The 26811-nt window shown below is 50.1% G+C and overlaps 1 long non-coding RNA gene across 1 annotated transcript; it reads left to right on the plus strand.

The window, feature by feature from the left end:
* Window positions 1-1998: 1998 nt before the first annotated feature.
* Window positions 1999-18212, plus strand: LOC147346605 (uncharacterized). Its single transcript, XR_015152685.1, has 2 exons — window positions 1999-2320; window positions 17382-18212. It is a non-coding gene; the product is annotated as an uncharacterized LOC147346605 (long non-coding RNA).
* The last annotated feature ends 8599 nt before the right edge of the window (window positions 18213-26811 follow it).

Here is a 26811-nt window from a genome sequence, read left to right on the forward strand (position 1 = left end):
GGAAGCCCTACCTGAACCCCTGCCCCAGAGTGAGAAGTGTCTTCTCTGTACTCCCACTCTGCTCCTCCCCAACCTATCTCTGTGTGCTGCAACTCTCGTGTGGGTGGGGGTGCGGGTGGGGAAGTGGCCTTCCTGCTGCTTTTTGCCTATCTTTCCAATCAGGCCCTAAGTTCACTGATAAGTATTCAGCATCAACATGCATTTGCACCTGTTGGTGAAAATGTCTGTGCTTCCGCTAAAAGAGAACACGGCTGTCAGAAGCCCAGGTGTAAAGACTCAAGTAGAACAAATGGTTGGATTCAGATTCTAGAAGTCAGATTTGGGAGGATGGGACCATCGGGGGCCAATTCAAGAGCTCACAACCTACAGAGAGAGTTACTGGAAAGGAACCAGCTGGGATCCATAAAGCCCGGAGGTGGCAGGAAGGTTCTAAGAAGATGGTGCACTTTGTGGAGGGAGGAGATTAGATCTGATGGGACTGACTGAAAAGACCAATGACATGTTGCTACCCCATTAGCCTCTCTCAGCATTTCCTTATAATAAGGAGAGATGAAAGACACCTGAAACATCACGAAAGCTGAGACAGTGGCAAGACCCTGGAAAATGAGAGCTCAGCACCGAGGTTCTGGGCTTGTTTGTTACTGCAGCATAACCCAGCCTATCCTGACAACTACATACACGCCCCCATCAGATAGGAGAACAGCCACCACCTCCCCTTCACACAGTCGAGGGTATGTGGGCACAGAGACACGGGGCAGCACAGCCGCCTCCCAGCACTCAGCAATCAACCACACCACAGCATCACCGAGCATCCACAATGTCAGATGTGTTCAAGGCACCAAGGATACAGTAAAGAAGAAGGGCTGAAAGTCCCTGCCCTCACAGAGCTTATAGTCTAGAGGGAAAGAGACAGACAATTAACAAATAAGCAACTGAAGCATATAATGTTTTCCTAGCATTTATGAAGAAAAAGCAACACCAGGGGCCAGAGGCCTGGGGCATGTGTCTTATTTTAAATGGGGTGGCTAGGGCAGCTCCTCTCTGAGAAGATGACATTTAAGCAGACACTAGAAGGGAGTGAAAGGGTGAGCCATATGGGTATCTGGGGCAAGGGTGGTCCAGGCAGCAGGGACAGCAAGCGCAAAGGCCGTGAGGTGGGAGTCTAGTTAGCACCCGGTGTGCATCCGGAATCCTGAGTCCCCCTGGGTCCCTCACTCTTTCCCACCCTCGCCAGCAGCTCGGGAGAAGGACAATGCTGAACTAGGTTCAAAGGAAGTGAGTCAAGCAGGCTGCCCCGGGGCCTCCTCTGATTGAGCGCCCCCCATCCCACGGCCCTGGACCCTCCGCCAGCCCCACCTGCCAGCCCTAGTTAATAGGAAAGCACATAAACTGCTTTGTGCCAGGAATCAAGACCATTGCCTTCTTTGCCTGCCAAGTCCCCTGATTTTTTTACTTAAAGCCAAATGCCATAATACCTAACTGCCTCTTATGGGGCTCTGCAGCTTGGATCTGGTGGGCCAGAAACCAGACTGGGGCAAGGCTTGCTCCCGCAGAGGGCTTGGAGCTTATGACTAAAGGCTCAGTAGAGAGTCACAGGGTGGGAAACCCCCTAGGGCTCAACTCTGAGGCGAGCTGCCCAAGGGTGGTGTTTCCAAGGAGGCCACTGGCGTCAGGGTTGAACCCCAAGGCTGTGGAGCCAGGTGGCCTGGGCTTGAATCCTGGCTCTGTCCCCAACTAGCTGCCTGCCAGCAGGTTGATTACCCTGTGGGCACCTCTCACTAAAAAATGGGGGTGATAACAGGGTGAGTGTGAGGTCTAAATGAGATTACATCTGTAAGGTTCTTAGCCCATAACAAGTGCTATAAAATTGTTTTCTAAGTAAAAAGGGAAGTGCTTAGTGAAGTGTATTTTAAAATCACTCTCTTCCATGTAATTGTATTTAAAATGTTCGGTAGGAAAAGGGTTTGCCCCCTTTAAGAATAATCTGGAATAAACTGCTTCTGTCAGCACAAAGTCAGTGATTAAGAAACAAAGCAAGAGTTGCCAACAGTTTAATTAGTTCCTTTTAGCACTTAAGGCCAAACCCAGAGGCCTGCACAGGTGGGAGTGGAGGCCAGCTTGGGAGCAGCCAGCACACCCTGGTTTGGGAGCACCATGCCCCCTCCCGGCCTCGGCAGACAAGCTGAGTTGAATGGGCAGAGCCCAAGGCTCAGCCTGTAGGCATCTGACCCTCAACAGCCAAGGAAGTTCAAGGTTAGAGGGACCACAAGTAAGGTACAGTTTGGGCCGAGGCAGAAAAGGAGAGACCACCTCAACGCAGGTAGGTTACTTTTATTCAGGCAAGGAGGGGCAACAGTGAGCCTAACTAACGACCAGGCTGAGAGCGCAAGAGATCAGGGAAGCTTCATATTTAAAGGGAGGTTTGTGGAAGCGATAAGGGAAACGTTGGTCAGGCGGGACGTTTTGGGTAATCTTTAGTTGAGATGGCATTTGTGGTTGAACAGGGGGTGGGAGGTTTCTGGGCAGAGGGTGACACGTCCCAGGTAGATGCAACCAGCCCAGAGCTCAGGGCGGGACTTAAAGTTCAGTTGTGTTTTCCCCGAAGTTAGATGATAAGGGCCTTTGAGACCGTTGTTTTCTTTTCTATGCCCAAAGACACCTTCATTCCAGACCTTGAAATCATAAAAAATGGGAAAAAGGGCACCGTATCTCTCTGGCTACTTCCTGCTGGTTAGGGGCGACGGTTCTGGGTCTGGAACAGAGGATTGTCCTAGGGCCCAGGGTCTCCTTTTCCTGAGGTCAGGGTGAGGCTCTCGAGAAGAATGGTCTTGACCTGGTCTCAAGAGATAGCCTGAATCCATTCTTGGAGAAACCTTTGAAAGAGATTGAAGAGACAGAGTCCAAATAAGAGGAATAAAATGACAAGTACCAGCGGTCCCAAGAGAGGGAGCGACCAAGGGAGGGCCAGCTGGAATGGGTTTTGGGGAGTGTAACTCTTTTCTGCGGAGTTCGATTCTGTCTCTAAGTTCTTTGCCTCTGCCCTGGACTATGCCCGTTTCATGAACAAAGTAGCAGCAATCCTCTCCTAGGAAAAGGCAGATCCCTCCCTTTTCCGCCGTGAGAAGGTCCAGGGCGTGCCTATTTTGTAGGGCCACAGAAGCTAATGAGTTAATTTGTCTTTGGACGGAAACGAAGGACTCCACTACCTGCTCCATGTCTTCATTAAGTTCTTGGGACAGCTTGCGGTAGAAATGGGCCGTGGTCGAGATGCCCCCAGTCCCGGAGGTGCCTAGGGCTGCTGCTATGCCAGTCCCAATCAGGAGGGGGGCTATGACAGCTCATTTTTTCCTGTGGGAAAGTTCCCCTTGGGGTAGACTATTTGTTCTATCTCTTCTTCTTTGAGGAATGTTAGACCCGGGATCAGGAAGCCCAAGATGCAAGATCCAGGGGGGTCCAAGGGGAGACATGAATATGCGTAGGTCCTGCAGAGAACGCATGAATATGCATAGGTCCTGCAGAGAACGCATGAATATGCGTAGGTCCTGCAGAGAACGAAGATTCCGGATTGGTGCAATTGTGCTGTTTCAGAGAACCCAAGTGGAGCAGAAGGAGGGAGCGGAGTTTGTCAGACCAGTGTAGCTGGGACCAGAGTAGTTGATACAGGTTAGGTTTGAAGAGGCTGAGAGGAGACTGGGCAGGTGAGTTGTGTAGTTTTTTGCTGGGAAGGGGAGGTATAGTTGCCCCGTGACAGCCAGGCTGAGGGTAAGGGCATTGCTGTGTGTGGTGAGGGAGACAGTGGCGTGCATGTCCAACACCAGGATGTGTGTTGTGTGTACTGGAAGAATTGGAAGGCAGAGTTGAGAAGGCGGGTAAGGTGTTGGTTGTCAGAGGGAGGTTTTAGGATAGGCTGTAATTGGGAAAGGAGGTCTAGGCGTTTATAAGGCTCAGGGGTCGCCTGTGACCAGGAAATTACGTTCTTTATGACTTGTGCTCGTTTCTTTTCCTGATATTGATCTAGTACCCGCCCCCGTCTGAGTACCGCCAGTGGGTAATGGGAGAGAAACATATGTTTCTTCCATTTGGCTTATGGGCGGTGCTCACGAAACCCCCTCTCTTCTGTACTTCAACAGTGAGTAGGGGTTTGGACTTCCCCTGCTGAGGTTCACGGTGCATGGTCGTGGAGCTGTATTGTAACATGAGGAATGATCATAGGAATAAATGTCTGAGTCATGGGGCTGTTAGTTAGGCAGTGCAGAGGAAATAGCACCCTAGGAGCAGAACACAGCTAACAACGTAGGCGTTACTGACGAAGAGACAAAGGATAGGTGGCCAGTCCTGAGGGGAAACAGTTACTAGGCCTATGGCAAGGACTAAGATTAAGAGTGCAGTTATAGTTAGATGGGGAGAGGCCAGGCAGGGCGAGGGGCGGAAGGCCCTGAGTTTTGTGGTAGCTTGAATCTGAAAAGGAAGCATGTTCATAAGGATGTAGATTGATGTAGAGAATGAGTAAAGAAATCAATTTCGTCTGGAGTCAGGTTGTAGAAGGTTCCCTGAAGCCACAGTTGAGACACCAGAGTGGTCAGGTCTTTGAAGGAGGTTCCTGTCGGGGCACTGGTCCAGAGGTCTGGTGGTAGTTGGGTCAGGAACAGTTGTAGGCTGAAGAGAGGCCAGGTCACTCAGTGTCTTCTTGGATGGTCAACAGAGGTTGTCACCGGGTGAATTTTAAGGAGGTGGGCCCTGAGAGGGAGACCTGAGAGGGGTCAGTTAAGGAGGGCAGTGCAGGATCGGAGGTGACCCGTTTTAGGCGAGAGAGGTGTACTCAGGGGTGACCTTCTCGGGTTTAGTTGCGGTCGGGGTAAGGAGGATGATTGTGAATGATCCCTGACACTTTGGGGTTAGGTCACCCTGGGGATTATCAGACAGGTAGACCGTGTCCCCAATTTGTAAAGGGTGCAAGGGGGCTTGGGGGTGGGGTGGGGGAGTTGTGGTTGATGTATTTCCAGAGGGCACTGTGGAGTTCTGCCAGCAGAGGGGAGTGTAAGAAGCTTGGTATGGGAGGAGGTTCAAGGGGAGTCCAGGAGGGAGCATGGGCCTTCCGTACATCACCCCAAAGGGGTTCAGCCCCAGGGGCTTTCTGGGCAAAGCTCGAACTTTGAGGAGAACAATCAGCAAAAGTTTAGTCCAATCCAGATGTACCTCTAGGGATAGTTTGGTAGGAGTTTCTGATTATTCTATTCATCCTTTCTACCTTTCCTGAGGACTGGGGACTATATGGAATGTGAAATTTCCAGGGTATCTGTAAGAACTGGACAAGTTGTTGGGTGATCTTGGACATAAATTCCAGGCCATTATCAGACTGTAGGGACGAAGGTAGGCCAAACCTGGGGATAATTTCCGTGAGGAGGATTTGGGCCACGATGTGGGCTCTTTTGTTTGTAGTGGGAAATGCTTCTACCCATCCCGAAAAGGTGTCCACAAGGACCAGGAGGTATCTGACTCTCCAAACCGGGGGCATATGAGTAAAGTCTATCTGCCCGTCCTGTGCTGGGAGGCTGCCTCGCATTTGATGGGTTCGAAAGGATGTAGGTTTAAGGTTGGAACTGGGATTAGTACGTTGATATGTCTGACAGCAGGTAAGCTTATCTAAATATTGTTGGTCATCAGTGGATATGGGGAAGTAGTTACGGAGGAACTGTTGGAGCATCTTGGATGAGGGATGAAAGCGTGAGTGTAGATAAGAGAGGATTTCTCTGGCGGTGGGAGGGTCGGATGGAGTCAGGGCTAAGATGACGGGACTGGAGGGAGGGGTGGGACAGGGCTGTCTCCTTTCCTTCTGGTCTGCGCCATTGTTGTAGGCGGATACGAGACTTCCCTCTTGATGTGCCCTACAGTGGAGGGTGGCGGCTTTGTTTGGTAAGAGGGCTGCCTCTAGAAGTTTGTGGGTCAGGTCTGAATTAATGATGGGGAATCCCTTTGGGGTTAGGAAACCTCTTTCTCTCCATATTAGGATGTTTGAGTGAAGTATATTATAGGCATATTTGGAGTCTGTATGGATGTTAACCCTTAGACTTTTAGCCAGAGTCAAAGCTCTGGTGAGAGCTATCAGTTCTGCCTGTTGGGAGGTGGTGTGAGGTGGCAGAGGTGAAGCCTCAATTCTCTGGGTCCCGTGATTGTGACGAAGGTTCCCCTGGATGATGGCATATTCTGCCGCCAAGGGTGGGGATTTTTGAGAGCTGCCATCAATAAACCGGTGTGGGGTGTCTGGGTCTCGGATGGGCTGATCTGTTAAATGTTGGAAGGGGTTTTGGGTAAGAGCTACTGTTAGGCTGCAGCTGTGTAGGAGGGAGTCTGTTGTAGAGGACATGGGTAATAAGCTGGCGGGGTTAAGGGGAGAGCGGGGGGAGAATGAGAGCTGAGGGTTGAGGAGAAAGGCATGTACGGCCTGTACCCTTGAAGCGGGAAGGGAGAGGAAAGCCCGATGTGGTAGTAAGTCTTGGAAGGTGTGCGGAGAACAGACTGTTAAAGGGGCATGTCTAGAGAGTTTATTTGCTTCGGGTATGAGGGCTGCAATAGCAGCCACGGCCTGTATGCAGGGAGGCCACCCCTTGGTCACCATGTCAAGCTGTTTGACAGATAGGCTATGGGAGCCCAGGTGTCTCTGGCCCACTGGCATAGAAGTCCCAGGGCCTGTCCTTGGTTGGAACGGGCAAAGAGAAAGAATGGTCTGGTGTGATCTGGCAGGTGGAGAGTTGGCACTCGGAGGAGGCTCTGGGTGAGCTGGCAAAGAGGATTGGCCAGTGAGGAGGGGTTAAAGAGGGGCTCACCCAGACATCCTTTAGTTGCCTCATAGAGCAGCTTTGCAATGAGAAGTTAGGGATCCAGATATGGAAAAAGTTTAGGAGGCCGAGGACTGACAGGAGTTCCCTTTTCGTTTTTGGAAGTGGACAGTTAATCAAGGCCTGGATTCTATCTGGGGGAATAGTTCTCTGTTGGTGGGATATGGAGAGCCCCAGGTAGGTGACGTTTGTCTGTACTACTTGGGCCTTGGATCAGGACACCCGATAACCCCAGGATCCCAGGACCCCAAGGAGTTTGGCAGTATGTTGGAGGCAGAGCTTTCGGTTGGGCTACAAAGGAGGAGGTCATCTACGTATTGGAGGAGATGACTCGGGGCTAGGTTGAGTGTCTGTAGGTCCTTTTGTAAAGCCTGCCCAAAAAAGTGGGGGCTGTCTCTGAACCCCTGGGGGAGAACTGTCCATGTTAGCTGTTGGGAAACATGAGTCTCGGGGTCTTGCCAAATGAAGGCAAAAGAGGTTGGGAGAAGGGGTGGAGGGGGATGGTAAAAAAGGCATCTTTGAGATCTAATACTGTGAAGCAGGTTGCAGTCAGGGGTATGGTGGACAGAAGGATGTAAGGGTTAGGGACTACTAGGAATGTTGGCGTGATGGTCTCACTGATTTTTCGCAGATCCTGGACCAGTCTCCAAGAGGTTGGTCCCTTCCTTACTGCCCCAATAGGGTTGTTGTGTGGTGAGTGGGTAGGAATTAAGATACGGGCTTGAGGAAGATGGTCTATGATAGGCTTAAGTCCCTTGTGGGCCTCCGGGGTGAGTACTGTTGTTGGGTGATTATAGTCGAGGGGTCTTTTAGGGTAATGTGGACTGGGGGATGATGTTTGGCCATGGATGGGTGATCAGTGTCCCAGACTCGGGGGTCTAAGGCGGGTAGATCCAAGGGAAGGTCAGAGGTGAGGGATAGGGTGGTCCAGGTGCCATCTGCATGCAGAATATAGAGACTGTATTGAGGTGGGGTATAGTAATAAAGACCCCCAATTTGGATAACAAATCTCTCCCTAGGAGTGCCACTGGGCACTGAGGCATTATGAGGAATGAGTGTATGAGGGTCTATTTTCCAAATTGACAGAGTAATGGAGGGCTGATTTTTGGCCTTGAGGGAACTCCAGAGACCCCCTTGATTGTGAGTTCTGAGTCTTGAGTTGGGCCAGAGTAGGAAGTTAAGACAGAGAAAGCAGCTCCAGCATCTACTATAAGGGAGGTCTTTTTCCCAGCCACTACCCCATCTACCCTAAGTTCTGAGCTCCTGTCTGGGACACAGGCTAGGGGGCTGGAACCCGGGCCCCGTAATTGGAACAACTCTCATAGGGTTGGGCTGGGGTTCTGGGGAGAAGTGGGGATCTCTCCAGGGGCCCCAGGGCGTCCCTGTGGACATTCCACTCTCCAGGCCTGGGAGGTGGGGACCTCCCCAGGGGTGCCAGAGCATCCCTGGGGACAGTCCATCTCCCAGTGTCCCCACTGACCACAGGTTGGACATGCTTTTGTGGGGGGCCATGGGTTCGGGCATGCCTTTGCCCAGTGTCCTGACTGGTTGCATCGGAAGCAGGGTCCAGGGGGTTCCTAAGCCCTGGTCTGGGGTCACTTGGGCTGGGCTGATCTCTTCCCTTAATTGCTGCCACCAAAAAGGCATATTTAGCTTTTCTCTCACGGTCTTTTTCTCTCTTAGCCTCCTCTTCTCTATTATTGAACACCTTGAAGGCTGCTTCTAGAAGGTCTCTTGGGGGGGGTCTCAGGGCCCTTCTCTAATTGTCGAAGCTTGCGTCTGATGTCAGGGGCACACTGGCTGATGATCTGAACATGGAAGTAGAGGAACCCAGTGGGGGTGGTGATATCTAGGTTGGTGTACTTCTGGACTGCCTCTGTGAGGTGTGCCAAGAGTAAGGCTGGATTTCCATCCGCCCCTTGGGTGATTTCCCTGGCTTTATCATAATTGACATGGATATGAGTATTTTTCTGCGTTCCTTCTAGAAGGCAGGTAATCACATGATTGAGTCTCCTGATACCTGGGTCACCGGGCTGGTACATCCAGTGGGGTTCTAACTGAGGCACCGCCTCATCAGCAACTGGGCTATCCTGGTCTTGGTTATGTAAGTGATCCGCATGGGCTTTCACAGCCTGCCAGATACGGTCCTTTTCATCTGGGGTGACAGTGGCATTTAGGATATAATACACGTCACTCCATGTGAGGTTATAGGCCTGGGAGAGTACCAGGAATTCTCTTCTGTACCTGGTAGGATTTTCAGAAAACGATCCTAACTTTTCTTCTATCTGGCTCATGTCTGACAATGAAAATGGTACATGGACTCGGGTGGGGTCCTCTGGTCCCACCACCTCTCTTAGGGAAACATGTGTTGGGGACGTGATCGCAGGGGGTACAGAATGGGGGAAGGGGAGTTGGGGAGATGGGGTGGCGGGGTTGAGGGGGAGTCAGAGGTTTTGGGGTCAGTAGGTGAGTTGGATGAGGGGGAAGGAGAGGGTTGGCGGGGTGGCGGGTAGGGAGGGGGCTTGTCCGCAGGGTCGAACTCCGGGGGTGTGGAAGGTCGCCATGGGCGGTTAGTCGAAGAAGAAGAGCCCTTTTGCTTGGGAGGCAAGGTGCAGAGAAGGACCTCGTGGGTGGAGCAGGCCTTGCGTAGGGAGGGCCTGCTCTGAAGAGCCCAAAAGGCTTGGGCATAGGGGACCTCCGACCACTTGCCATTCCATTCAAGGAAGTTGGTGAGATTTTGAAGAATGTTAAAGTCAAATGTGCCACATTCAGGCCAGCAGTCTTGACTGTCCAATTGGTATTGAGGCCAGATCTGTATACAGAGTTGTTTTAAGCGGTTAGCTTTGAGTTCAGTGAGTAAGAGCGGTTTGAGATTTTTGAGAACACAGGCCAAGGGGGAATCTTTTGGGACAGATTGGCCAGACCCCATAGTTGAAAGGCAAACTCCTATTGGGAGATCGAGTCGTCGTCCGTAGTCGCAACAGGAGTTATGAGAAGAGGGCTCTGTGTCGAGGTGGAGCGTCCCCTACCGTCGCCTACAGAGTGGCCCTGGGCCGGGGCTCCCCGGGACCCGCAGAGGACTGGGTTCTAGGGCGCCTCTAGAACACCGTCCGGATCTTACCTTAATCTAGGGGCCTGCTTGAGTGCGGGGTTGTATGTAGAGCGGTTGAATGGCAAGAGTTCCCTGTTCCGGAGGTTGTCAGAGAGAGAGAGAGGGAAAGGGGGTAGAGCTGAGGCCTGGGGGTATGCAAAGCACCAATAAAGCCTTAGGACAAGGCTTGCACCGCTCCCGAAGGCACTAGGCGTCCGGAGAGGAATTTATGAGCCCTGGCAGAAAGGGAGCTCGGCAGCTGGGCAGCTGTTCAGGCTCCCTGACTCCGGAAAAAGGGAAAACAATGAGAGGGAGGGGGAGTGAGAGAGAGAGACAAGTGCCTCACCCCCTCCCAGGTTTCGGCACCAAGACTGTAAGGTGTAGTTTGGGCCCAGGCAGAAAAGAAGTAGAGACGACCTCAATGGAGGTAGGTTACTTTATTCAGGCAAGGAGGGGCGACAGTCGGCCTTTAACGACCAGGCTGAGCACCGAGAGGGATCAGGGAGGCTTCATATTTAAAGGGAGATTTGTGGAAGTGACTTCCCTGGTGACTCAGACGGTAAGGCGTCTGCCTACAACGCGGGAGACCTGGGTTTGATCCCTGGGTTGGGAAGATCTCCTGGAGAAGGAAATGGCAACCCACTCCAGTATTCTTGCCTGGAAAATCCCATGGACGGAGGAACCTGGTAGGCTACAGTCCATGGGGTCGCAGACACGACTGAGCGACATTTACTTTACTTTTACTTGTGGAAGTGATAAGGGAAATGTTAGTCAGGCGGGACGTTTTGGGTGATCGTTAGTTGAGGTGGCATTTGTAGTTGAACGAGGGGCGGTGGGGGCAGGTTTTGGGCAGGGGGCGATAAATCACGGGCAGATGTAGGGGGGTAGGAGGTTTCTGGGCAGAGGGTGATAAATCCCAGGTAGATGCAACCAGCTGGGAGCATCAGGACGGGACTTAAAGTTTGGTTTTGTTTTCCCCGAAGTTAGATGACTCCGCAAGGGCCTTTGAGACCGTTTTCTTTTCTAGGCCCACGGACTCCTTCACCATGCATACCAGACTGGATGGATGGAAGGAAGGAATGCAAGTGAATTGAAAGAATAAACAGTCTTGTGCTAACAAGAGGAGTAGAAACTTAGTATCAGGACTTCCCTGTGGTCCAGTGGCTAAGAAGCTACACTCCCAACACAGAGGGCCTGGGTTCAATAGAAGCCCTGCTGCTGCTGCTAAGTCGCTTCAGTCGTGTCCGACTCTGTGCGACCCCATAGACGGCAGCCCACCAGGCTCCCCCGTCCCTGGGATCCTCCAGGCAAGAACACTGGAGTGGGTTGCCATTTCCTTCTCCAATGCATGAAAGTGAAAAGTGAGAGTGAAGTCGCTCAGTCGTGTCCGACTCTTTGCAACCCCATGGACTGCAGCCTACCAGGCTCCTCCATCCATGGGATTTTCCAGGCAAGAGTCCTGGAGTGGGGTGCCATTGCCTTCTCCATAGAAGCCCTAAGCCCCCACTAAAGGAGCAAAGACCCCACATACCACAGCTAAGTGAAAGTGAAAGTGAAGTCGCTCAGTCATGTCTGACTCTTTGTGACCTGTGGACTGTCACCCACCAAGCTCCTCCGTCCATGGGATTCTCCAGACAAGAATACTGGAGTGGGTTGCCATTTCCTTCTCCAATACCACAGCTAATAGCCAAATAAAAAGTCTGCAAGCTACTTGAACCAGGCCTCCCACACTAGTCAAACTTTCTGCACACATATCATCTTTCTTTTTCCATCTCTTTGATTACTAAGGCACACTCTCAGTTTGTCCTTAAAAGGGAAAAAAAAGCACCACTGGAGGGAGGTGGTCATGAGCCTGGTCCTTCCCGGTTCTATGTCCACATTGGTGGCATCGGTCCTCCCCTGAGGGCAGAAACAAACACCAATATGATTTCTCAAGTACCTAGTAAGTGCCCTGCAATACATAATCTTCACTCCTCACGTCTGCTGTCTCACACTGAGACAACACTCCCATTTCACAGATAGGAAAACTGAAATGAAGTGCTCGGGAAAGTGCTGAGCTTGGCGACTTCCCACAGAGCAGGGGGGTGTCCAGGGGTCAGGACTGAGGCCGGGGTCCCAGGTGCCCCCTTCCCTCCTTAGATCTCTCTACCCGCCCCTCTCCTTCTCCCAGGACCTCGTCCGTCCCTGGGTTTCTCTCTGAAGAGCTTCAGCAAGACAACAAATTCCCTTCAAGCAACAGCAGTCACAGGGATGGAAGTTAATTTCCACCCAGTGCCAGAATGCAGTGGGGTTTAAAACAGAAAGCAGGATGCCGAGAGAAATTAAGGAAGACATTCGTAAATGGAGAGCTACACCGTGTTCCTGGACTAGATGACTCAATATTGACAGTGTCAATTCTCCCCAAAATGATCTGTAGATTCAGCACAACCCCAGTCAAAGTACTAGCAAGTTTTTTGTGGAAATTGACAAGGCTATTCTAAAATGTGTATGAAAATGCAAAAGACCCAAAACAGTCCAGATGGATTCCCAGGGGGCACAGTGGTAAAAGAATCTGCCTGCCAATGCAGGAGACCCAAGAGACGTGGGTTTGATCCTTGGATCGGGAAGATTCCCTAGAGAAGGAAATGGCAACCCACTCCAGTATTCTTGCCTGAAAAACTCCATGGACAGAGGAGCCTGGAGGGCTACAGTTCATGGGGTCACAGAGAGTCAGACAGGACTGAGCATGAGCATGCATGCAGAGTATGAAGAACAAAGATGGATGACTTAAACTACCTGATTTTAAAACTTTCTATAGAGCTACAGCAATTAAGACATTGTGATAACGGTTTAAGGGTAAACAGACCAACAGAAGAGAACAGAGAAAACCCAAAAATAGACCCACCCGTATACGGTCAATTGATTCAGGACAAAGACACCAGTGCAGTTCAGCAGAGGCAGGATTTTCTCTGCGCCCCCAACCAGCCTGGCCCCATGTCGGGCACCAGAGGTGGGGAGGAGGCTGAGAAAGATAATGGGGGGAGGGGACTCCCTGCTTTTGGTGAGAGGGGCTGGTCTTATGCTGTGTGTGTGAGTGTGTGTAAGAGGCTGACCTTCCTGTTGAGAGACAGCTTGGGAGCTCTAGCCAGCTTGGGGAGACCCTGAGAACTGAACAGCTTCCTGCGACTTCAAAGCCCATTTTTTCCACAGAGGGATACTGCACTGTTGCATTGCTGGGCTGCGCCGCACAGAACCAAAGGTGCATGCTAATGAAGAGCCGCTGCCAGGAGGGGTGTAGCCTGGGCCCCCTGGTCCTTCCAGCTCCAGAGTCTGCTTCATCCAGAAGCCAGGCCAGGCCAATTATTCCCCACCCCACCCCGTGTCCACTAAGGATCTCTCTGGAGACCAGAGCAAAGGCAAGAGGCTTCAGAGGCAGCCGGAGGGCTTGAGAGTAAAACCAAGGGGCGCCGGGGCCAGAGGATGGCAGTCGGAGAGGCCAGAAAGTGGTCAGGCAATGGCGGTGAGAGGCGACCTCTCTGCCCACACAGGTGTCCTGTTTCACAAAGGCTGGAGCACAGAAGGAAAACATGAGCGAGGTTTGCCCTGCCCCTGCTTCTGGCAAGATCTGGAGGGACCAGGAGCTCCTGGGCTGCGCTGCTCTCAGAGTGAAAAGGAGAGACAAGCCTGGGAGGCCTCCCCCTCCATAAAGACAGCGGCAGGAGGCTTGAGACAGAAGAGCTGGCACTTCGTGAGGACGCCCTGTGCGCCACTCCTTGCATGCCACCCCCTCCCCCTACACTTGAATCACTTAATCCCCAGGACCGAGGTCAGCACAATTACTAGCCCCACTTTAGATGAGATAACCGAGGCGCAGAGATGTTAACCAGCCTGCCCAAGACCACACAGTACTGAATGGTGGAGACAGGATTCAGACCCAAGTAGCCAAGCTGACCGCGACGGCCGGGATGGGGCGTGGGGGAGGCGCTGGAAGGGCGTTGGGGAGCAGAGGGCCCCCCCACCCCGCGCCCCGCAGATCTGCCGGAGTCGAGTTGGGCGCGGTGCCTTCCGCGGTCGCCATGGCAACCGGAGCAGGGTGGGAAAGAGGGGAGACAGTGGGGGAGGAGAGCGGCCTCTGCGCATTGATCTCGCTTCAGTCAGATTCAATCCCGAGTGAAAATGGATTTTTTAATGCGTCTATTAGCTGCTTTGAAAACGCAAATTGAGTTCAGGAGAGACGGAGGCCGCCATCAGAAAACAATTTGGCGTCTGAGGTTCTGGGGGGCAGGGGCGCCCCAGAACGAGGTACCCACCCCTCAAGCGGGAGCTTAAGTCTTGACGAGGGGAAAGGGAGGAGGTACCCTGCGGCTGTTACCCCTCCCCAACCCCCAGGGTAAGGGGTTCTAGCGGGAGACAAGGGGCAGCTCTTCCACAGAAAAGAACAAATTGCGGGCTCTAGAAAGAAGCTAGTTCTCATGAAGGGCACAATCCCGGAAGGCTTCCTGGATGAGGCAGGATTCTGAGGGGCCTTTGAAAATTCACCTTCAGCAGATCCCAGGCTCAGGCGAAAAATAAGACCCAGCAAGCTTTGGCCCAGCGCTTTAGAATGTATAAAAGGCTCCTTCGCTAGCTCTTCCTTACTTGAGTCATCCTAAGGGCTACGGAGAGTAGATTGCGAACCCATTTCACAGTTAAGAAAATCCATGCGGGGCAGGTGTGTTGCCAGTATCTCTCAGGAAGGGCCCAGGCTGGCTAGAATTCCCCCTCCCTGTTTTGTGAGACCCACATCTCGGGGAGGGAAAGGAGCTGCAGGAGCAAGCCTGGGTCGAGGACCTTGGGGAGCAGGGATTGGTGGCTGCGGGGGGGCGGGGAACACGCTGGCCTCTCCACCAGAGTTCAAGAGAGGTGAGGAGGGGGCTGACGGGGGCAGGAAGTGAAAGGGAGGGAGGAGGGGTGGGGGTCAGATACCCCATTACTTCTTTCCGTTGTCCTTGCTGTGTGTGGAGGCTTCTTTGCATATGCAAATGAATCCATCCTCCCGCAATTACAGCAGTAATCAGGAGCAAATTACCTTCTTGCTGTTTATTTTCAGCGTCCTTAATTAATCTGGTTATTAGACGATTAATGAAGCTTGTTTGGTGAGAAATTCATAGCAAGAATGGAAAAGGGGATGTGTGTGTATGAGGTGTGTGTGAAGTGGGTGGGAGATGGTGCACTTAGCCAGAAATAGAGGCAGTTCCCAGGAGTCCCCTCAGCCTCCCCGCCTCTGTCTCCCTCCCTCCGCACACACCCGCCTCTCCTTCCCCCAAACTACCATTCTCAGCTTCCTCTTGCAGCCCATCACCTCCTCCAGGAAGCCTTTGTGGATTGGAAAAGTGGCCCCTCACATCCTCCAGATGAAGGCAGTGGCCGCACACAGGGTGGGAGGTCCAGAGGTAGTTCCCTGGCCGTCTCTACTGCCCCCAGAGCCCACTCCAGGCCCCCTAATTCTCACACTGCCTCATGTTCACTGCCCACCCCCCAGACGGTGTCCAGAAAGTGTTCCAAAGATGGCTCTCTGCCCGCTACCGGAAAAAGTAGCCTCTCACGGTCTGTGGGCTGTCCAGAGGGTACTGTGTCCACTCCACCCCTACACAACACACTGGGCTGAGAAACCACCACTCGGCTTGGGAGAACACTAAGATCATATTTCTTTTAATAATTTACCAGTAACAGTCTGAGGCTCAACCTGCTCATGCAGTAGTCAGGATTTCTCCTGAGGTACCCTTTCCCTAGGTAATATTTGGGGTTCCCAAGGACAAGTGTTCGTGTTTCACAGTTTTATCCGGGAGTCATTTGTAATATGATTTTTTTTTTTTCTCTCCAGTTTCTTTTAAGGTCTCTGGACTTCTACAGTTCTGCCTCAGTGTTTGTCTGGGTTTCTGTTTAGTTACTCTGCTTGAATTCTTCATGCTTCCTTCCCAGGATTTGTCTTTTTTTTTACAATTTCTGGAAAATTCCTAATCAACATTATTAAGTGTTACTTCGCTCAATCCCCTCAATTATCTCCTCTGGAATTCCTAGAAGGCATGTGCTAAATTCCTTATTCTATATCCCATGTCTTTTTTTCCTCTTGTTCATATTTTTCTCTCTGTGCTGTGTTATGGCTAATGATTTCTTCAAATCTATTTTCCAGTTCACTAACTATCTCTTCAATTGTATCTAATCTGCTATTTAACCTGTCCATTCGGTTTTACATTTCAACATTATCGTTTCCATTTCTGAGTCTATGTCACTTTCATATTTGCCTGCTTTTCCTGGCCACATTTTTATTTCTCTAAATAGTTTAAACAATTCTTTTTTTTTTTAATATTCTGGATCTGACCATTCCAGTATCTTAAATCTTGAAGGTCTAATTTGGCCATTTGTTGTTTTACTGACTCACTCATGAGCAGTTTTTTTCCTCATGTACTTTGTAATTTTGCAGATTCAAGCTTGGCTGGGTTCTACCCATACAAAACCTGCACAGCAGGAGTTGAGGGAGACTGTGTCCTTCTCAAGAGAATTTGCTTTTGCCTTTGCTTTAGCCAGGTGCCTCAGGGGCTACCAACATACTTGGAGTTAATTTCACCACTGGGAGTTTCCTTGAAGGTACAAATGTTTCCCCTAAACCTCTGCGTGGGCAAGCCTGTGGTTATAAACCAAAGGCTTTTCTTTCTACCTAGAACACAAGCTGAAATACACAAATGCTCTTATCATTTCTCTTTGCCACTGGTGAATTTTTTTCTCTATCCTTTCACAAGAGGTGTAGCTTTGAGAGCCTTGTTTTATGTTTTGTTTTGTTTTTATAAAGGTCTCAGTTATGACTCCCTACCATGACTGCTCACAACCTCTCTCTTTCTTCCTCATGAAGCCTTCAACACCCAAGCCTCTAGGCCTTTATTTCTGGGCCTGGACAACTGTGTCCTCCAGGAGACATTTCTGGTTGTCACAACTGGGGAAGGGAGTTGCTTTGGCATCTAGTGAGTAGAGGCCAAGGTTGCTGCCAAATACCCTACAATGCACAGGACAGCCCCTCCTCAACCCAAAATAATCTGGCCCAAAATGTCAACAGTGCTGCCATTGAGAAACTCTGATCTCAGTCATGGAAATGTATGTGCAAAGGACCCGAGGTCTCCCCAGAGCTTCAGGGCTCCCTGACACTCAGGCTTCCAGCACCCCCTTTTTAAAAAATTTTTTTATTTTTTAACTTTACAATATTGTATTTGTTGACAGCCTAAAGATTTTCCTTGCATTCATTCATTCTGAAAACAGACATGCATTTAAAAAATAGTTGTGTCTTAAAAAATCATTGTCTCTTACAGAGCACCCCTGGGTATTCTGTGGTGGGAGACGCCTCAGGATATCTGCTGGTCACTCCCGTCTGCGTCCACCTCTCTACCGTTTGCTGCTCCGCTCACCTCTTACCTTCTCTGTTTCACCCCTTCTCCCTGCACCAGTGCACACCTGGAACCCCCAAGAACGTTACTGAAGGTTTGGGAGACAACTGAAAGAGCCCTGAGAGGTTATGATAATGTCCCCACCAGCAGCAGTTACTGTTCCACAACTTCCCTCCTGCTCAGATCTCCAGGTCTCCTATCACCCTCACCCACAACCTCAGAAAGAATGTCATTTCCTCCCTTCAAGCCAAGACTCAAGCCATTCCTGCAGCAAGAATATGCATCCCATCCCTTGGAGTCTGCATCAGGCTTGTCCACTCTGGAATCCAGAGCTGGGCCTACAGGAGGTGCTCAGTATTGACTAGTTGAATGAATGGATGAGGCCCTGCTTCTTGGTCTGGCAAGGCAGTCATACTAAGTGCACGCATATTTCCTGGCTTCTGGGTTATTCAGCTTCAAAGTGACAGCATGTTGGGACAGCCACAGCTTTGGTCTAAATGCACATTTAGGAAAAGCATTTCTCTAATGCTTCAAGGGCACAGCCAGGCTAGAGGAGCTCCCGATCTCCATAACTAAATAACACACTTAACCTTGCAAACCGCAGCATCTGTGCCCCAATTTGTAGTGACTTTACAGTTTCCTCCAAGAACAAATAGGGCAGATTTTTGCTTGTTTGTAACTACAGGGCCCAGCCTGGGATGGAGGAAAAGCCAAGGCAGCCTGTTCCAAAGCCTTATTTCTCCACCTTCAGAAACCCAAACTGTTGACACCCACAACTGGCCTCACCCTGGAAAGAGCAAGGCAAGGTCTTTGTGACCCAAGCAGACCCCTGGAATTCCAGGGTCATTCACTCCATTCATTTGTTTCAATAAATATTTGCAGGATAACTCCATGTGCACTGTTTCAAGCTTTGAAATTTAGTAGAAAATAAAGTCCCTGCCCACTCAGCACTTTTGTTCTCCTGGGAGAGACACAATCAATATACTATGGGATGGGAAGGGGAGGGGGTGTAAGATCTGTGAAGGAGAATGAGGTGAGTCAGTGGCTGCAGTGATGCAGGGTGGCGAATGGGGGTTTCTGTTTGAGGAGCGGTCAGGAAATGCTTCTCTGGGAAGACCGCTTTGTTCATTGAAAGTAAGTGAGTCAGAATTGGGGGAGGGGAGAGAGGATTGGGAAGAGAAAGGGAAAGGAAGGAAAGGGGACTGGACAAACATCAGAGGGCTGCCCCATTGAGTCTCACAGGCCTTGGCTAGAGACTGACGGGAAACCTGGAGGGTTTAAAGCAGGGACCTGAAAGATTGTAATATATATGTTCACAAGGTCCCTCTGGCTGAAGCATCAGACCTATATGAGGGAGTGGGGGCAGGAGGGGGGTTCTAAATAACCCAGGTTAAGTGAAATAGGAGGGAAGGGGCCAGGGCACAACTCTAAGAATGACACAGCCATCACGGATATGACATAAACTGGTTAGAACCAACGAGGTCCAAGATGGCAGAAGATTCGCCTTCCAGTAGACCTCGAGGCTCATTATACACTGATTGTAACACAATTAGCTAAATGACACACTCACAAGCACCAGGACAGTTCCAAGGCGGACCATAAAAGGCCAAAAAGCAGGCAGTGGCCCAATTCATGGAAGTTCTACCCTTTCCTTGAAATAGTTAGAATAATCCTCCCACTCATTAGCCTATGAAATTACCCAGCCCATAAAAACTAACCACACCATGTTTCAGGGCCTCCTGCCTTCTAAGATAGCCCACATTCTGTCTAAGGAGCGTGTTTCTCCCAGAGCCTCTCTCACCTTCCTAAATGGACTGCTTTCTGCCTATGGGATGTGTATCTCTCTAAATAAATCCGCTTACCTATCCCTTTGCCTCTCACTGAATTCCTTCTGTGCTGAGACATAAAGAACCTGAGCATCATTAAGTTAACCATTAACCTCCTGAGACCAGGTGTACAATCTCAATTAAAAGACAGTAGGTTCGTGTCCCAGCCCATGAGTTCAAGTCTGGCTTTTGGCTGGGTTCGAGACCTATCTGAGCTGTGCAGGTTGAGAAGGATAATGGTGGTTTGCACCAGGTGGAAGAAGCGGTTGGATTTTGAAACTCCTACAGGAAAGTCATCAAGGACTGGCTGGCACATTGGATGCAGGGTGGCGATTAGGGGTCAGATTTGATCCCATGGTTTCTGACCTTGAGGCCAGTGGGGCCTCTTATTGAGAGGAGAGAGGGGCAGGTTAGGGGGTGGTCAAACGTCTGGATCTGCACACGCTAAGGTGGAGCTGCCTGGTGATGGGGTTCAGAATGTGCCACCCCAAAATATTGCACCTTGGATAGTAAATATTTTAAGCTGAGCATGTTTAAAAATAGCAGAAGCAGGATGGTCACCCGGAGGAAAGGAGCTTCCTCATCTCCAAGGACAAAATGATGACAAGATGGAATCTAAGAAATGGGCCTTGCCAAGTTCCCCTAGTTAATTACACTTACCTTTCACTCTAACCTGTCACATTTCTATGCAAGTGGCTACTCTTCATCAAACCTAGCACAAAAACACTCAGGTCTAACTGTCTCTTCTATTTTTGTTCCTTATGAAGGCTCCTGTGTCATCATGTAAAACTTATGTGAATTAAATGTGTATACTTTTCTCCTGGGAATCTGTCAGCTTAATTGTCAGACCCAGTCAAGGTCCTAAGAGGGTCACGGAAAACTTTTCCTTTCCCTCTCCTGGCAAAATTGAGGACTGGGGAGGGGGCCACACAAGTCAAGTTCAGGTGCAAGAGCAGAAAGCTGGAGATGCACGACTGGGAGCCAAAGCCACAGAAGAAGCCTCTAGGGAGAGGGTACAGCCAAAGATGTAAGGGAGTCTGTGGTCTGAGCCCTGGACACACAAACATCCAGAGGTCATTAGCTGGGGCCCCATCTTGCTTAAAGCTTCCCAGTGGCCCTCTGGCTGCATGCTGCTAGGTCCTGGATGATCTCTGCTTGGGGTCTGACTAAATGCTGCTCTGGTCTCGTTTAACAAAGCCTAAAAGCAACACAAAAAGATTGAACCGTTTCCAAGTAACCTGACCACATTCTGGACCAACCTCAAGAATATTTCTACGTATACAAAAATTACCAGCACCCTAGGAGGTAAAATTCACAATATCTGGCATCCAATGAGAAATTACCAGGTATACAAACACAGAGGAAAATGCGATGCATAATAAGAAAATAAATCAACCAGTTGAAACCAACACAAAATGACACGATGACAGAATTAGTAGACAAGGATATTCAAATAGTTCTATAATGCACAAGTCATTTGGGGGGCTTGTTCTACCTCAAGGACACTGGTGCTGGCAAGCACCATTTTGGACTCTTTCATCTAGTCTATTAGTGCCAGGAGCTTACGTACCAACCAGCTGGCCAGTGCTAGTTCCAGGGCCCCCTGAACCAAAGAGACAGCCACACTGGGACCTGCCCACCCCACCCCATCAGTGGGCTGGCCCCACCCACCAGCAGGCAGCAGTCAACCAGGCCGGGGGTCAGCCCCGCCCACTTGTGCACCCACAATAACCAGCTCTGCCACAGGAGAAGGTCCACAGAGGGGGCACCCCTTGAGCATATAGGTCTGGTGACCAGAGGGGAGGTGTGCTGCTGGGCCTCACCGGACATTTCCTACATAAAGCCACTTTTCCAAGATTAGGAAGTTTAACTGACCTACCCAATACACAAACACAGAAAACTAGGCAAAATGAGGAAATAGAGGAATATGTTCCAAATGAGAATCGACAAAATCCTGGAAGAACTAAGCAAAGTGGAGATAAGCAATTCACCTGATAAAGAGTTCAAGGTAATTATCACAAAGATGCTCAAGAGGGACTTCCCAGGTGGTCCAGGCGTTAGGACTCGGCACTTCCATTGCAGGGGACACAGGTTCAGTCCCTGGTCAGGGAACTAAGATCCCACATGCCACACAGCAAGGCCAATAAATAAATGAATAAATAAAATAAAGATGCTCAAAGAACCAGGAGAAGAATGGATGAATACAATGAGACACTTAAGAGTTAAAAAATATAAAGTAGAACCAAGCAGAGGTGAAGAATACAATAACTGAAATAAAAAATACGTTAGAAGGAATGGCTTAGATGGTAAAGAATCTGCCTGCAGTGCAGGAAACCCAGGATTGATTCCTGGGTTGGGAAGATCGTCTGGAGAAGGGAATGGCAACCCACTTCAGTATTCTTGCCTGGGAAATCCCATGGTCAGAGGAGCCTGGTGGGCTACAGTCTATGGAGTCACAAAGAGTCGGAAATGACTGATCGACTAACACTTTTCAATGAGCATAGCTTAGGAGACCTCTGGAACAACATAAAGTATATTAAGATTTGAATTATAGGGGTCCCAGAAGGAGAAAAGAGTAAGAAAGGGGCAAAGAGTTTATTCAAAGAAATAATAGCTGAAAACTTCCCTAGCCTGGAGAAGGAAACAGACATCTAGGTCTACGAATCACAGAGTCCCAAACAAGATTAGCCTTCAGAAGTCTACACCAAGACACACTGTTATTAAAATAGCAAAAAAAAAAAATTAAAAAGAGACACTTGTGAAAGCAGAGAGAGGAAAGGGAACCCTCGTGCATTACTGGTGTGTATGCCAGTTGGTGCAACCACTATGGAAGACAGTATGGAGGTTCCTCAAAAAATTAAAAATCGAGCTACCGTCAGTTCAGTTCAGTCGCTCAGTCGTGTCTGAGTCTTTGCGACCCCATGAATCGCAGCACGCCAGGCCTCCCTGTCCATCACCAACTCCCGGAGTTCACTGAGACACGTCCATCGAGTTGGTGATGCCATCCAGCCATCTCATCCTCTGTCATCCCCTTCTCCTCCTGCCCCCAATCCCTCCCAGCATCAGAGTCTTTTCCGATGAGTCAACTCTTCGCATGAGGTGGCCAAAGTACTGGAGTTTCAGCTTTAGCATCAGTCCTTCCAGTGAACATACAATCTAGTAATTCCACTTCTGGGTATTTCTCCAAAGAAGACAAAAACATTAATATGAAAATGTATATGCACTCATATATCATTGCAGTATGTGCACTAAAGCCAAGACTTAGAAGCAACTGAAGTGCCCATCAAGGGATGAATGGATAAAGAAGATGTGGTATATATATAATGGAACATTACTTAGCCATACAAAGGAAGGAACTCCTGCCATCTGAGACAAGTGGATAGACCTAGAGTGTATTAAACTAAATAAGTCAGACAGAAAGACAAATACTGTATGATTTCACATGTATGTGGGGTCTAAAAATATAAAACAAATGAATGCTCATAACAGAACCACACTTACAGATACAGAGAGCAGACTGGTGATTGCCAGACTGGAGAGGGACCAGGGGATGAGTGAAACAGGTAAAGATGAGTGAAACAGGAAGATTAAGAGGTACAAACTTCCAGTTAAAGAATAACTAAGCCATAGGGATGTAACACACAGCATACAGAGTATAGTTAATAATAATTATAACTTTGTGTGGTGACAGATGGTAACTAGACATATCATGGTGATCAGTTTGTTATGTATAAAAATATCAACTCACTATGTTCTATGCCTGAAACTAAAAAATACTGTAAGTCAGTTTTACTTAAATAATTTTAAGTTAAAAAAAATAGAAACTATACAAAATGAAACACAAAGAGAAAAAAGATTGGAAAAAAAAAAAAGAATAGAGCATCCCCGAGTTACTGGAACAAGGTCTCACATACATGTAATACAAGTCCCCCAAGGAGGACAGAAACAGTTCTGAAGAAATAATGACCAAAATCTTTCAAAAAAAAGACTATTAACCTAGAGATCCAAGAATCTCAACAAAATGCAAGCACAAGAAATGCAAAGAAAACCACATCAGGGCACGTCATAATCAAACAGCTTAAAACCAGTGTTAAAGAGAAAAAGTAAAAGCAGCCAGAGGAAAGTGACATTACATACAAAGGGACAAAGATAAGGACGATGGCACATTTCTCCTTGAAAACAACAGAAACCAGAAGACAGGGAGCAATATCTTTAAAGAACAAAGATAAAGGCTGAAAGCGGGGAGAGGAGCTGGGAGACTGCTCGCCACCCAGGGATGACAGGTGGTGAGGAAGTGAGGTCCAGAGTGGCGGTGGGCGCGGAGGAGAGGGCGGAGAGGGTGGTGAGGACTCAGCCACAGGTGAAAGGTGGGAAGCAGAAGTCTAGGGGAAGGTGCCGGCTGCTGATCACCAAAACGGGGAGCAAGGAAGCAGACCACGTTTAGGAGAAGACTGTGAGTTCCACTGTGGATCACTCACAAAGAGAGAACCCTGTACAGCTGCAGCCAGTGGGGTGCTCAGAAGGTTTGGAAGCTAAAAGAGAAATTTGGCATTTATTTGATGATCTATTAGGCAGGATAGGAAAAGCTACAACTTAAAAAATGATCTTGGGACTTCTCTGGGAGTCTAGTGGTTAAGACTGCATGCTTCCAATGCAGGGGGCACAGGTTCGATCCACAGTCGGGGAACTAAGACCTCACATGCGGCATGGCCAAAAAAAGAAGAAAAAGAAAAGGAAAGAAACCAATCTTGATATCCCAGCATCCTAGCAAAAAGGGATATTTATCTCCTGTGCATACCAAGTTCACCATGGGACGGCAGAGGGTCTCCCCCAACCAGTGACTCAGAGACCTAGGTGACCTCCATCTCAACCTGCAACTTCTAAGGTTGCCGCAGGAAGAGAAGGAAGGCCCTATGGAGGAGGTAGACCTGTGAGCTTCCGGAAGCAACAGGCACAGCTGATGCCCACAGTTCATTGACCAGAACAGGTCACGTGGCCTCAACCCAACTGCAAGGGCGGCTGGGGTGTGTTGGGGAGGACACGGCGTGTTGGAAACGTGCTGAAGAAGAAAGGAGCAAACAGGCCCGGCCTGGAGCCCCAGAGGAAGCCCTAGCATATGAGGAGCCGGGGTGGAAGGAAAGAAGCCCCAGAGCGGGGTGGGTGGGTGGGCAGAGGAGAGGAGGGTGCGTCATCCTGGAGGGCGAGGCAGCGGAGGCTCCAGGGTGGGCCCGTGTCCCCTCCTGACCGCCCGTGCTTTCCCAATGCTTTTGTCGTCCTGAAATCACCTTCAGGAGACATTCTCTCCATTCACAGGTGCAGACACTAAAGTTGGGAGAACTGAGTGCCTTGGGCGCCTGCGTCACAGAGGCCAAAGCCGGGGTTCTAGCTCCAGACCCCTCAGTAGGCCTGTGTTCACCCCCTGCCCCTGCCAGGGCTGGGCACAGCTGTCCACCTCCCTGGATGGTGTGCACAGACTGCCCCTGCCCTCCAAGCTCAGGGGCAGCTCACCCCCCCACCACCCCAACTTTCCCAAGTACAAGCTCAGAAGGAACAGTGTTTACCAGGGAGATGGTTTACAGGGCTCTTGGAAAAGCACACCTCCCCTAACTTCCTAGGTTGACCAGGATGGTGGTTCAAATCTTGACAAACCTCTTGACTCTCCAGGCCTCAGTTTCCTCCTCGGCTACTGTATGTGTGAGGGGGCAGAGAGGATGGTTGTTGGGGTCCTGCCCCACTTACACATCAGTTCTGTATCTGCTTCACCAGTGAGTCCATCTCCCACCCCGTGACAGAGGGCGGGTCTGGCAGGCCCACCCAGGACTGGCCCTGGCACCCCAGCCACCCCCATCGTTTCTCCATCCCCTTCCACTGCCCCACAACACCAATAAAACCTCTTCCTCCAATCACACACAGGCCGGCAGGGGCTGGGGATGCCAACCAAGGGCCTGATTTGCATACTCAAGCCCCTCCCCCACCCTTAGTGTGTGCACAGTTGCCATAGCAACCAGCCCCAAAAGCCTCTCCTTTGCAGTTGCCTCCCCTTCTGTACCACTGGAATGCTGGCTGCCTACCCAGGCTCTGGGGGCTCAGAGCTCAGTACTTCCATACTTCTGTTAATGAATGAAGAAACTGGGGCCCAGAGAGGGAAAGCAACTTGCCCATTGGTACACATCAAGTTAGCAGCCAAGCCTGTACTTAGAACCCAGGTCTCCTGGTTCCAAATCCAAGCTGTCTATCATCCTGGGGTTGAGGGGGGTGGGTAATGAGGTAGATAGGGGCTGTCCCCTATCCAATGACCAGAACGCTACATCCATGCTCCCCTCGGGCCTCCAGGGAAGACCTCGAGAAGCTGCAACGAAGAAAGGAGCCATTGGACTTTGGGCAGAGACTCGGTGATAGAACTGAGTGCTGGGGGAGGGGGTGAGGCTGTGGAGGTGGCGATTCAGCTATCCAGGTCCCTCTGGGTCTCTGGTCCAACCCCCTCTCCCCAATCCAGTCATTCAACAATATTCATTATATGCTGTGTGCTGGGGACTGTTCTAGATTCAGCTTAAAGTGACATTTGTGATTTGTGATCAAGCTAACAAAAAATCCCTGCCCTGGTGGGGCTGACCTGGCGGGAGGATGAACAGAAGGAACAGGCCACAGGCACGTTAGGGTGATGTCCGAGATAAAGCAGTGGGGGGAATGCTTGCTACGTGACTGAGGGTAATCTGGGAAGTCCTTTCAAAACCTACCTGTCCCCATTCCACACCTTCAGAGCAGCTGATGTCTTGAAACATGACTCCTATATGATGACCAAACATTGTCATGTTTCGGGAGAACGTGCTTTGACGCAGAAGCCTGAGGCTTTGGCGGTAGACTTTGAGGTAGCACAGATGACATGCTAGAAGATGTTTAGGGGCAGGGGCCCCCCTGAAACGACCTGAGCAGCCTGTTCCCAGCACGGCCTGCAGGCTCCAGAGTCTGATTTCAGATTCCTAGAAAGGATCGCCCCACCACCACTCACAGGCACCAAAATAATGACTAAAGTGCAGTAAATGGGAGATAAAGAGCTCAGAGCTAGAGAGAACACCAAGTCACAAGTTCCTGAGCGAGCACCAGGTGCCCGGCTTGGCTGGCAGACCCCTTTCTGGGGAAGGAGTTTTGTTGATTAAGGACATTTTCAAACATACGTAGCAGGAGAATAGAATCATGAACTCTCAGATGCCTGAGCACAGCTCAAGAATCATCGACTCGGGATTTCTCTGGTGGTCCAGTGGTTAAGAATCTGCTTTCCAATGCAAGGGACACACAGGTTTGATACCTGGTTAGGGAATTAAGGGACTTCCCAGGTGGCGCTGTGGTAAAGAATCCGCCTGCCAATGCAGGAGACGCAAGAGACGTAGGTTCAATCCCTGGATCGGGAAGATCCCCTGGAGTAGGAAATGGCAGCCCACTCCAGTATTTTTGCCTGGAAAATTCCATGGACAGAGGAGCCTGGTGGGCTACAGTCCATGGGGTCACAAAGAGTCAGACACGACTGATCACAGAAAGAGCCCACGTGTGCAGCAATGAAGACCCAGAGCAGCCCCCCCAAAATTATCAACTCAGGGTCACTCTGGTTTCAGCTCCATGCCCTTTCTGCCCACTGGAAACCTCTGGTTTTTCTGGAATGCTGGGAC

The sequence above is a fragment of the Bos grunniens genome, chromosome 23, assembly GCF_055505025.1.
Source record: "Bos grunniens cultivar Pamir isolate PY7600 chromosome 23, Bosgru_T2T1.0, whole genome shotgun sequence".
Classification (NCBI taxonomy): domain Eukaryota; kingdom Metazoa; phylum Chordata; class Mammalia; order Artiodactyla; family Bovidae; genus Bos; species Bos grunniens.